Here is a 14737-nt window from a genome sequence, read left to right as displayed (position 1 = left end):
AAACGTAAACATAAGAATACTGCTCTGCGTTTTTTCCTCTTTTTCATACGTTAAATTTCATATATACCTACGTATATGTTATATTACATATAAATAAATATATACAAGTATATGCTGTAATATATGAGCATTGAATATAGGCGCCAAATTCAAATATTGAACGGTATATAAATAATTTTTGCCATTTTATAAATAATTCTAACTATCGAATATGCACTGAATCGATAAAGTAAAGTTTTTAAATAGTATTTTTAAGTACTATACTTGATGGATACTATAATATGTATATTATGTATATATATACTTGATGAGAATGAAACAAAAATTTGAATGTACAATGTATGATGCACATGTATGTGATGTAAAATGTTAAATCATATATTAATATTAATTTATACTTAGTTTAAATGTTTCGATAATTCGATTCTTGTCGCAATATTAGTAATATTATCTTATATAGGATATTTCGATACGGGTAATACAATCGGATATGGGTGAATTTCTTATGAAAAAATAGTTCGAAATTACAGAATAGCGACTCTTTATTTGCTGCTTGATTTTTGAGAAAAGTAAATTTGAATTTCCCGTAAAAAATTCCTCCTACTCCTAGAATTCCTACAATAAACATCCGTAAGAATCGATTCTGGAACTGTTTTGGAATCGACCTAGAATCAAAAAAATAATCCACCGAGATAGAAAGATCCCTCGTAGCAATTATCCAAAATAAAGTTTAAACGCAACTGTTTAAAACACCAAAGTCAATATCAAAACTATTTTCACACACAATCCCCTATTTTTTATATTTCATAAAAAGATTGGGAATAAAGAATCATGTTTTTTACAAATTTACTATGTTAGGAATTTACCACGTTAGTTGGTCTGTGCCAATACCGTCGTTCATCGCTATGTGTATCTTCTTATTCGATATAACAAACTGTCTCGCGAATATCACCTGGCGAGACAAAATTCAACGGCTCATGATTTATCGTAAGACACGAAAAAAGAAAAAGAGACAAATAAAAAGTACATATTCGATATCACCAAAAGTTGAGCTGCTTAAAGAATCGCATGCATATTCCTTTTTGCAAAAGCGTGAAAGTCGAAGATTAACTCGGTAAGAAGTTCCGTAATGTACTCGACGTTACAAAGCAATTGCTATTCCGAGGAAATAGCGTAGTAGCGGAAAGGGAAAGAAAAGGGTAAGGGAGAAGGTTGATCATGGAGAGTTAGTTGGGTAGCATTGAGACACACGATCAAAGAAGTTTTCTAAATTCAGCCGCGAAATTAGCTTGACACTAATTTCACAAGGAAGCACGGGCAAGGCTAAGAAACCAGGAAAAAGATTGGCCAAGGGGGAGGCCATAGCTCGCGTGATGCTTCATACCGACTTCGCGTGTCGAACTCTGATTTGCTTTGTTGAATCAAGTGTATACCGGCTGCTATATCGCTCGCAAAAGCGAATAAGATAGTGCATTTTCCCTTCTTTTATATCTTGTTACCCACTTCGACTTCGTTATTTTCGTCAATAATTAGATTCACGATAAAACGTCTGATTGTCAGTCACTTTCTGGTATTTTAGACCCGGTACTATTAGGATCCCCATATTATCTCACTTATTTTAATACTAATTTATGAAATGGTTATTTAATTACATACGCTATTTTCAGTAGGGAAAAGGTATGTACAAAGGTATGTTTGTCAAAAGTTCCAAAGAAATTACTCGAGTAACGATAATTCTATAGAGGATTCAAATGTCAGATAGTCTTCATACGGATAAATCAACGTTTCAAAAATATTATCAATAAATAAATAAAATTATCAAGTAATTAGATAAAAGAATGAAGCAAATTACGTTCTCATTTAAATAAAACATAGCTGGAATTCGAATTTATTCATCTTAAGCTTATTTTATAGTTCGGTATTGGTTTGATTATGCTGATTGATGTTTTCGATATATACATAATTTAAACGAACGGTGTTCGGAGAACACAAATAAAGATTTATCGATATACATAAACCACGACGTATAAATGAAATTTGGATGCTAGATACTGGTTATAAACATTGTATTCGCGTTACATCCAATAGTCAATGTATGAAATAGTTAGTTGTCATATTTGGTACTTGATTTTTTGAATCAAGTATTTTGAGTGTTATTAGGACAAACAGAAATAAGAAGGCGATTCGTTGAAATAAGAATTTACGATAGCGTCAACGAATGAGAAAATGAAAAATATATTTATAATCGCTAGATAATAATTATTTATTACATGTAAATTTGTTTGATTTCTCTTCGATATAAACTTTTACATACAATTAATTACATACAAATACACATATATCACTTACTTATATCGTATCGGGAAATTAACTGTTTCTCTAGATTCTCCTATTTCATCTGTATTAGCTCAAATTTGGCGATTTGTCGGATCTATAGTGTTATGAATACACGTTGTTGGCTGTACCTATTACGTGTCCCGCAGGAATCGAATATCCCGCTAATATTTCGTTAGTCCGACAGTAATGGTAGATAGCCGAATATCGCTTTTCAGGAAAAGGAAACTGGAATTTACATGGATTTCCTTTCGTCGTTACGTCGCAATTTCTGTTCATCGTGTCGGAAACTATATAGTCTCGTATGTTCCCACGAACCTTGTATGTTTGCCAGATAAGTGGAAAGCCAGTGACGTAGGTCAAACTTTTGGTGGATTTACGGAATCTCAAATTCGTAGCAGCGTAAGCGGATCTCTGACCTCTCTGGTCAAACGAGTAAAGGTCAGTCTTGTCTGGTTTTCGGGCTAGGGGTGTAGGAAGAGGGAAAGTGTGGGATTCTCTATAGATCAGCAAGGGGACAGGGAGTTGATGGCCTCGAGAGAAAGTACGGGTGAACGAAGGGATGAAAGAGGATGGAAGTAACCTCACATTTGCCACAGACTGAACTGATGAACCACCTAGTGGATCTACACTAGTCCTGAGAGCTAGAAAGCAAAGTTACAACAACGTACCTCGTTTCATCTACCTTAGTTACTTCATTACCTGTCCTCGTTTCTACCCGTAGCTTTCATACTACGTATAATGCTTTTAACCAACGAGTTGTTCGCCTAGTTAATACGTTGTGGTATAAACAACGAGTTACAGTTCATCTTTAAAAATTTCATCAACGTGATATTCCTTCTGTCTGTTTCTCTAAATGACGAGACGAGTCAGAGAATTTCGTCTTTCATTTCATGCAACATTAATTTATGTATTTCAGTTGGTACATAGCACGAATAGCCACTTTAAAATAAAATAGAAGTTGAAGATGATTCCATTGCATATTGTGCCTTAATAGTATCTGATTGGCTGTTTAAATATTTTTATGATCTTGTAACTTCTACACGTACACATCTTTAGATTTATTTCAAATTTTACCAATATAATCGTAATAGTCGGATCTAGTGACAACGCAAACGAAATTTCAAAATTTCACGTAATATATCCGTAAAAAATGTCTACCAATGTTGGGATACTTGCTCGAGACACTGTATTTCGTGTATAGAGTTATGTTAAATAATGCCAATAAACGATCGAAGTATCTATTTTCTCTCAGATGAAAGTTACTTTCGAAAAATATCTCGTATAATTTAACTTGCTCACTGTTCATAATCGAAGCAAATATTTTTATTCAAGTTCACATATTAAAATTTATGAATCTTCATCAGAATATGTATTTGTACTTCGATTCGTGTATTCGATCGACTTGACGGGCATTTATTTAACTCGAATCGTAAAGAAGACGAAATAGGCTCGAACAACATGGAAAATGGTTAGAAAAGTTTATCGGCGCTAATTCGTCGATCAAACGAGCCTCGTATGCTCAACGCAGTTTACCTAAAGGTTCGGTAAAATCAATACTCCGTAAGTTTCCTAATACGAAAGGCCCGTTAACGCGATATTATCGGTCCTTTGAATACTAATTTCCACGGTATGCTGTACGTCAGATAGGTAATATTTTTTTTTTTCGATGTTATCGGCTCGACACGTTAATGCGATGTACTTTTCGCGTGTATCAAAGATTAATGAAAGCGTACAGAGGAGAACCATGACGAATTTTTGATTAATAACGCATCAAATTGAAACAGCCGAGCTAAGAGATTCGGTAAATGTATATATCGTAAACATAGCTGGTACACTGAACGATGAATGCTTATTGCGAGAATTACGATTTTTTTCTAACTTGACAGTAAATATAAACGAATTACGACTTTTTTTACCTGCTACGTCTTATACATCTGATTACATTATGTATGTATACCGATTGCATCATATTTACGTATATATAATATCTTAATATTTCAAGTGCGAAATGCGCTTTATTTGCATCTTGGTAATATTACGGTAATTACGCTTTGCTATAGTGGAGTATATTCTAGGAAGGAAAAGCATATTTTATTCGCTATATACCTGTGAACAGCTTGAATATTTGTTTATACATGCATCAGCGAATAATTTCATATACCTATTCTATAATAGATTTTTCATTCATGATCGCTAAAATCAAATATTTGTATTTGTTACATTTTCATCGAATACGATTTCTTGACACTCTTTGCGAGCATTTTACTTTATTAACTAAATACGTATCGTTGACAGATGTATTACACGAAATGCATATTCACGAAGAAAAAAGATAAATTAACGTAAAACGCTGCATACAATTTTTCAAAGAACGAATAAACCAACGATGAAATTAAACGATGAAATTTTTCCTAAAGGTTATTATACGACATTAGGAAAATTTTATTTGAGAATATTTTTAACATGTTTTAACCGTTAATATGAAAGAAAATATGCCTTTTCAACGTTAGCGGGACATTTCCGAGTGTATCTTTGCACAACGCTGCAGGAGAAATGTTGAGTTTGCAAAATTCAGGATCGCCATATTTATCTCGTGGAAACGAGAATTTCAGCGTATCAACGTAGGATTAACCGGTATCCTTACATGTTATCCCATGTACATAATACTCTAGTAATGAACGTTACCCATTAGTATCCAACAGACTTACGTCGCGAAAATATTTTGGTTAATATCTTTGAATTAATATACGAGTACGAATAACCACTTTAATATCTAAGTAGATATATTTTCAAAGATTTATACGTTATGTACTGTATTACAAAACGACTGCTTCGTCACATTAAAATTTATATTTTATTTACGTAGAGGTAGTAGAATTTTTTAAAACCGTTGCGTTAATTTTTTAAACTAATTAATATTGTATCATTACAATTTTATTACTGTATAACATTTTCTATGTATACTTTTAATTGCATTAAATTGAAAGAACAATAGATTTTAGTAGAATATAATTATTTACATGAAATACATATTCACAGTACGTACTCAGGAATATCTTACTATTATAAATTGCACTATGAATTAATAATATTTACTAAATGTCACCTAAATAGAAAATGATGTTATTATTGGGTTATCGTGAAAGTTTCTATGGCGTTTAAACTATTCAATCCGATAGAATATTACTTTTATAATAATATATCACAATCGTTCTTACATTTTTAGTATTATTACTATTAGTATTAAAATTAAATCACTGTACTAAAGATAGACTTAAGCTTAACACGAATTTAGAAAGATATTAAAGTAATGCCGTAATTTAATTTGCGAAGGAGACTATTCATTATTTATTGCAAGCGTTTTATTTAAGTGATATCAATTTCGATTGATTTCAATTTCGATTTAGATAATTACATGCCTTTAAAATCTACAAGTACGCATATTACACACATATACGTTAACGAACAGTTCGTTTCAAAATAGCATGTTCTTTTCAATAATTATATAACGTATCGAGTACTTTTTTCACTTTTTCCTACGAATTACATCAGACTAATAACCATCTGAATAAATAATAAACTCAATGTACTTTTTTTAAATAAAATCAATCAAGTATCGGTGCAATTTCTTGCAATATAGTTAATTCATCGCTAGGATCCCGAACTATGATTGAAATTTCAATTTAATAATGATTCCAACATTAACAGAAAGTACTTTCGAAAATTGGAAAATTCAATCCATTAATGTTATAGCCGTCTATGTTACCTTCGTACCGTTTTAACTGTAGATTTTAAGGGAGGAAAGACCTCTGCCAGTCACTTCTTGGATCTTGTATGCTCGGAGAAATGTCCAATGTCACCACTATTCGCAGACTTTCTTTGCGATTCCTTGGAAATGCGACAAAATTAGCTTCTCCTTTGCGCGAACAGTTAATTAAGTTTTTTTATCTTTCTCTTCTCTTCTCCGGTAGGCCAGTAGTACCATTAACGTCGAGATCAGTAAAATTTCTTGCATTTAATTGCCTGACTGATATATCTGATACGCCCCGTAAGCGTGAACATCGATCAAAATACCAGTCACGCTATTAATACTCAATGTCTATTCAAATCGTGTTTGAAACTTTTATTTTTATAATTATCATTTTACAATTATTCTACAATTTTAATACAGTTATTCTACAATTACGGAATAATAATTGGAAGCTTCACGTTTTTCGTACATTTTTGAACATTCCTTTTCCATACATCTTTTAAGTATATAATATTTAATGAAAATTTCTTGTTTTACGAGGAATACCAATAATAAATGCAAACAATAAAAGATAAACGATAAAGATAATAATAAGTGATGAAATTTAGTAATTTTTAAGTCGTTACAAGCATAATTTATTGTTTTTATTAATTAGCTTCCGATGACAACAGATACCGTTGGTTTGGTGGGTCCTCAGAATGTGTATAGTCTAAGTCTGTTGCGATAAACTATTCTTTTCAGCTTTATTAGATATAGATATTCTTCGTATTGTTTTCGTTTCTGAATTTGTCTCGTTACACTGTTATAGTTGCGAATAATTATTTATCTGACTTGCATTCGATCGATTAACGAATATCGACGATTCATTTGGACTCGATTTTGGTTTAGAACAGCTTACCTTTTTTCATTCGTGCAAGGATTGATTTCCGAGGAAAGTTGAACAGCGTATTTGTCATAAAAGATGCATACCGTTCGAACCGTTGACGTTTTTAGTTTGGCCCGAGCGTTGATGATTATCACTTTGCCTTTTATACACTTTATAGACGAAGATTGACGAAGCTTCGAATGAATAAGATAGATCGATAAATTCGAATAAACGATAACTCTTAATAATTACAGATTGTAAATATTGTTTCAAATTATATAAATTATACAGACATTACACAGATTATATAGTTATAATGATTTAATTGCGTTATTTATAAATCATATTTTTAGATATATCCTTTAGATATTAATTTCCGTGTAAGCATATATTATATTGATTTGAATTATAACGAAAAGAATATGATTATTAATTGCTCGATTTACTCCTTATGTATTCTATATTTTATCTATATATTCCTACACGTATCTATATATGTATAGGTCCTTTGTACGAATAAAATCGTTTCCAAGTTCATGTAATCTTTTATGTCACATAATGTGCAACACGTGTCGTAATCTTTTATTTGACACATTGCACGTGCGCAACTGTTGCTGGATAAATTGTATTATCTGAAAATTCTTTCAGAAATTGCTTCCGTTGATCTTGAGCACGTGCTTTCAGAATGCTCGCAAATCAGAACAAATTCATCGGTTGTAGGAAATAAACTCACAAGAATTGTTATACGTGCGAAAAATAAGCCTCGTCAAAATGCGTGCATTTTCTTTATTGTTCTCTTGCTATGCGTTTCTTTTAGTCTTCGATAATAATAAGAGATTTATTTTTCTACGAATTTTAAACATCCACGTTGTAATCTCATCTTTTAATATTAAAATCTATCAATATTTCCTATAATGTTGTTGTTCATTTCCTATAAAGAAAGCAGTTTATTCTTTATTCGATAAAATCTACATCAATGAACTTGAATTAATAAATTTATTAAAAACTTAATCCCAAAAAATGGTTAAAGAGCTTTTTAACAGTAAAATTAAACTTTGACGAGTAGTCAGTATATTTAAGATAGAATATAATTATGTTTGAGAATAATTCTACGAATGAAGTGCTTGAAATAAATTACCTTGTGACAAAAATTCAAAGATAACTCGATCGGAAATAACGACGAGAAATTGGATTAATTGCATATAATGAATTTCCGGATGAACTGTATGAATTACAAACTTTCCTCGACAGGATAGGCAGACATCGCTCTTTTATCTGATCTTCTCTTAAAGAGATTTTCTTAACTCCCTTCTAAGCTTCTGTACACACTGAGGAACAATCTTACTTTCACTCTCTTCAATCGAAACTACGAGTCACTTAGGGGTGAATGAAGGGTGGTTGACGCCAACGTATGTACATGCACACATATACGTGTGTACGTTGGTTCATTCATGTATCTGCTCCCGTGTGAACTCTTACTCCTCTGTAATCATATAAGCACGTGCGACATGGATGGTGAGACACACGTACAGCGACCGTTCTATGGTACATAGGACGCGCTTGCATCGACTAACTGTTATTATTGACACGAGAATAGATCAGGGGTGAATAGGTTGACAAACGGGGATGAATGTTGGTAGTCACGTGTCTGGAAGTGACGCGTATGCTCTTATCAATCGATTCTCTTGATTGCACTCTATTCTTTATATTACGTTTGATTTTCACAATGGTTTTCCTAATTTCAACAACGAACAACAAAGATAGCTGATGGCGCGATAGAACCGTCTTTGGATAGATAGATATTACGTTTCGATTATTGTTAGTTGAGTTTTGAATTTCATATTGAAATCTGTAAAGTGCGTGAATACGATTAGAAACGATACCTAAATAGAGCTTTCTTTCACCTCTTCGATGTTATAATAGGCGCTTCACTTTGGCTAGCCTGCATATCCTTGCATATATCGTGCGCATTACGTATTTTTGCATATTTAAATTTCCAATAAAAGTATAAATATTCGCAGTCGAGAATTTTATATTAGGAGTATAATATCTCCGCGTAATAGCTATAGAATTTTCGATATATTCACAACTTTTAGAACCATAGAAAATTTTAATGTACAAGTCAAATTTCCTCCCAATAACTTTTTATTAAGCATTGTTATAAATTTTATGTTAACGTTAGTATGAGTACATTGCAAAATCAAAATTGTCGTAAGACCGTAACGTAACAATCGATTTTACATAGAAGTAACACGTTTAAATAAATATTTAAGACAACATTTTCCACGTTAAACATTGACTTTAGGATACGCCTTGAAGGCCTTGGATATTTATTTATTTAATATGATTATAATTATAATTAACTCTACATATCATTTAGAATGCTTGATTTGAATTTACAATTATTAAATGTATTTAACTGCTTTCGAACTATTACATGGAGTGTATTGATCGGAATTGTTTTGATCGCATATCAATGCAGATAGCAAAATAAACCAAAAGGGGATTGAAAGTCAGAGAGCCGATTGAATGTGAAATCAAGAGTTAGAATTGTCTAGAAACCTGTATATGTATGGATGTATGAGTATGCATATTCACATACAGACTGTGACTAAATTCCATTTCATCGGAAACAACTATGTACATACGTGTTTGTAAAATATTGAAAATTCTTAAGTGAGAGTATAACATTACAAATATTTGTATGTATACATATGTAAAACAAGCTTTTTATTTTTAAGATATATTTATTCTATAATTTCACATTTCTCGATATTGCAGCAGAGTATCGGTTTATCCTATGAAAACAGTCGATTTAACAGTCGAACGTAAAATTTATTTCTGATAATTAAATTTAATAAGAAATGAAAATTAAATGGAATAACGTTAAATATAAATTTCTGATACTCCTACATCCATATAGTAATGTTCCTATGACCTGCCAATGAACTTTTCTTCAATTTTCTTCATGATCTACTTACAAAGGGCTATTTATTCGATACAGTATTTTTCCTTTGGCCTACATCTTTTCGATATTGTAACGTAGCACAGAGGTTAGTTCTCGGACTTAATTTGTTTACGTTGTAAGAATATAAATAATGCCTCGCATTAACCTTGAAAGTTGTCCTTTTTATCTATAATACCAAATCTCGTAAAGAAATAGATAAAATGTACGATAATCTGTAATATTCTTGACTGTATTAAAACACTGAACTATTATTATCCTGTTATTATCCCTTATACTTATATCCTACTTCTAACAAATATTGAGAAACATATACATATATGTTATTTTTATAAAATAATATTCTTTCGTTTGTTAATACGATAATCTAATTAACAGGTTTGCTTTAATAACGTTTATTAATACGATTCTGTTCCCTAATATTCGTTTATTAAGACGATATAATGTAAAAAGGGAAATACCAATACTTGTTCTAGGTTATAGGAAATAGGTATTTAACATTTTATTATTTTATGCAACAACATTCGCGCGAAAGTTATACAGCATAGTATTAGAAAGTTAATTGACCCAAAGAAAGAAAATGATTATTAAGACAAACAAATAAAATAACCAATATTCACGAATGACTATAGTTTGTGAATTATTAGAAAATAATTTATAAAAAAGAAAAAAAAAAAAGAAAAACACGTGAGGTACGAGAAACAATATTCTAGATATATTAAAGAAATGTTACAAACTATACCACCTAACATAAGGTAGGCTAAAATGACAAAGGAAATCTCTAGAGAGAGTAAACGATAAAACCGCAAACATTTATTACTGATATAAGGGTAACTGAACCTCGCTATCTCAGCATAAAAATTCATCCACCTCTGAAACATCGAAACAAACTGCAAGTCCAATGCTGGAGTTGTAATCAAGTCTAGATGGTTCGTACTGATTGACAATTTTCCATGACCTCTTCACCCTCCAATACCCTTTTCTACCATCGCCACTCCTCACACTATCCATCACTTCAATACCCCTCTTTTGAAATCGCGTTTCGTTTCTGTTGCATATAAAGCCGCGTTCGTACTGATTATTACGGATATGCGAAAATTGTTATTCGGATTAATCAGAATTGTACAGCTTCGTTCGAATCGATGTTAATCGAATAAACGAAGCCCATACAGCAGTTAAGGGAATTACTTACGCTGAAAACGATGGAATATTTTAAAAGCCCGTTCGGTAAACGAAAGGCAATAAACAAATTGATCAGAAACAGGTTCTGCAAGCCCTTGAAATAAATATCGAAAGTAATTGAAAATAAACAAAGTTAATAGAGTTCAATTTATAGGCCAAAGAGTTTATACGTATAAGCAAATGTATTTATTTTTTAATAGATCTCACTTTTAAAAATTATATACATAATATTTACTTCGACGATTCTCTAGAATACCATTGCGTTGCGTTATATATCGTTTTCTTAATGTCATAAAAATGTTCACTCGTTTAAAAAATTGGTGGTCCTATTTAAAGTAGAACAAAAGTTAGTTTCAACGTAGCAAGCGTCAGTCAGGAAGGATCGATGAAAAATTTTGTAATTAGAAGAATATCTATGAGATACCTAATATTGATTGCACTTGACTTCCTTTATAATGAATTTATCGAAAATGAAAATGTAAAGGCAGAACGATAGGGTCTGGAAGCGGCTTAATGGAGTCAAGTGCTGGACGAGAAAGAACGAATAAAAAAGAAAAAGACGCGCTATGTCATCTGAAAATTGGAATATTCGTTTGCTCGATGGCAACCCCGCTTACTACGTTCGTTTATATTCGTTTAGAGATTGGTGTACAATCGGACGTTTCATGTTCTGAAGAGAAGATTAAATATGACGAAATTAATTAACGGTGGCGTCCATTTTTATACGACATATCGAAATCAGGTAGTCTCTTGATTTCATACGAAACTAAATTAAATTAAAAGAAATTACTAGCGAGAGAGAAAGGGGCAGAAGTTGGAATTTGTTTTTCTACAAATCGTTACAAGTATCTTAATTCCTTATCGTTCAAAAATTTTCAATATAAATTGTTGCGAAAGAACAGCATATTTATTTTACTTTTTATTAATCGCTTTTCATCCTACCATAATAGAAATATTTTATACGCGTATTTCGTATTCGGAGCCATTGATAGAACTGCGAATCGACGAGTGTAAATACGACGTGTTTTTACAGCCCTTCGAAGTTTGCCACCTTAGACACAAGTGAGCTCTTGAGTAACAATAGCGTCAAACAATGGCCACTCGGATTAAGATGTAAATTAGTTCATAAGTCACAACATTATGCAATTGTCAGCCGCCACGAAATACCCATTGTTATGCCAATAAACTTCAAAGATTCGAGCATTAAATTACAAGTCGGAAAGGCTTTCCACTTTTATCGACATTTCTAGACGTTATGGTACGAGCTTAATTTCCTACAATAATCATGGGTGTATGCGAAGTTGTTATTGAATTACTTTCATCATGAAGCAACCTTATTACTCTCATAAGCTTAATGGCCTAAATGAAAGAATGTCGTTTTATTATACGCCACGACATACTCTAATGTTATGAAATATTCCAAACGTCTTGCTAAATAATTCGCAACTGTTTCGTTATGCGAGAAGAAACTGAGAAGCATTTTTTATTAACATATTTTCTCTAACTACATCATCGATTTGTCACAAAACTAAAAATATTAACGAAAACAGTTGTTTATATCCATAGACTAGTTATACAGCCAAAAATTTCGTTTATTTTTAATTCGCTATTTAACTATGATACCGATACGATTATGTATCAGAAAGATCGTTTGAAAAATGTAGGTAAAAATTAAAATATATCTGCATTTATGTTTTATAATTAGCATCTTTTTCAAGGGTCATATCTATGTATAGTAGAACAGAATTATTATTAGGATCCATAAATGACACGTTTTTGCTGCATTAGCTCACTGCTCGCCTATTTACCGAATCCAATAAGTTAGAAAAAGAATCGGTAATGAGTTCTTTCCATTATGTTACTTTTACGTTTCAGTTTCGTAATAACGTATAACTTCTGATTCTTGTAATTCTGTTGCTGAAAGCTTCCGCCAAATAATTCCGCATTCATTAAGGAGATATTATTTTAACATGCATATACGCGACGCCAGCGATTTACCAGTTAATTCATGGAAATAAAGTGGGAACTTTAGCGTTCATTATTTTCCTTTCGGGTCAAGGTAGAAACGAGCGCAGAGCTCAGTGTTATTGCTTCTGTGTCCCTGGACCCATAACTATATCACCTTGAGCGTCGCTATCCGCAAACAATTAGCATAAAGATAATAACACCGTGGAAAAGCAAACGACAAATATTGCCTTATAAAAAGAAGTAAAAATTCAAAAGGTTTTAAATAAAAATACGCTTAAATGTACCTACTTCTGAAAATTTTAATGAAAAAGCGGTGCACATTCATGTTGTTGAATAATACGTATATACTATAAATAGTTGCATCGTTCAATCGATTGTATCTATGCTCCTAAGAATGCTTTGGAGAATTTGCAACATGCAAGTCGAAAAGATGAAAATAATCGATGGAAATATTTTTATTCTTTAATCAATTTATGATATTATTTATCTTTATCGTCCCTATGATTGAAAAACTTCTTAAACCTCTATACAGTATATACAGCATATAACGAATCATACTCTAATAATCTGGCCTTGTTTCCAAAAGGACCGTATTATACCTTAAATTAATGGACATATTAATCCATATAGCGAACAACGAAGGTACTTGAACGGCGTGATAGGAAATAATTCATCATGTAGAAATTGCACGATGGATTGCGACTAGTTGAAACAACTTATATCTTTACTACCAAATGTACCTTCAGTAAATGTACATAAAATTTGTAAAAAAATTCTACAACATGTAAACGACATTTATTACAATTAATCGTGAATACAAAGAACATGTAGCAAAAGTTTTCGAGCGCTGTGCTTTGAGAGTTTTAACAGTAATTTATAAGCATGTATGTATTTACTTAAAAAGGCCTGACTATGAACAAATAGTTTTCTCGATGCTTCTAACGATACCTACTCGAGAGCAAATGGAAACGAAAAGTTAACATCTGTAATCGGGAATGCTGAATGGGCAGAAATTGGAAACAAGTAAACTGAAATGAAAAATTATTATTAAGTTACGTAAGGAAGGAAAATTGCATAGAGCAATCGTAGCTTTTCTATACAGAATTAAACGAACGATCCACTACATGATAAAAGTGTATAATACTGACAGAAATATTGCAAATAAATCACGATCCGAGCGTCGAAAGAAACTAGCTCGAAGAAGAGAAATTAGTTCTTCGTGAGGTAACGAAAAATTCCTTTATAATATTTACATCGAGATTGGCATCGATGATTGTTGCAAGATTTAACAAAGTATTCGCACAGTTACGCCAAAGAATTTTATTGAAAAATAATATTGCCATCGGTTCGATAAAATAACATTAGAATAAAAAGTTTAAGCGGTTTGTGATTTTAGTTTATTAATATAGCCCCATTTTGTCAACGCTTAATAATCAAACATTAAGTCTTTTTTGTTAGCCGACTAAATGTATGTCACTGTAACACTGATACGTATTGAATTTTTTGCTGCGTTGATAGCAAAGGTCACGTGTCGATATCTTTGACACATAATAAAACAGTAACGTACTTACTTGCATTTAATGTTTTTCATACAGGTTCTACACGTGTGTAAAGTTTAACGTTCGGGTCGTAATTCTAGATATAATATACATATATGTACATCGTATAA

Source organism: Bombus affinis, chromosome 10, assembly GCF_024516045.1.
Source record: "Bombus affinis isolate iyBomAffi1 chromosome 10, iyBomAffi1.2, whole genome shotgun sequence".
NCBI lineage: Eukaryota > Metazoa > Arthropoda > Insecta > Hymenoptera > Apidae > Bombus > Bombus affinis.
The sequence above is the reverse complement of the archived record's forward strand: the minus strand, read 5'-3'. Positions refer to the sequence as shown.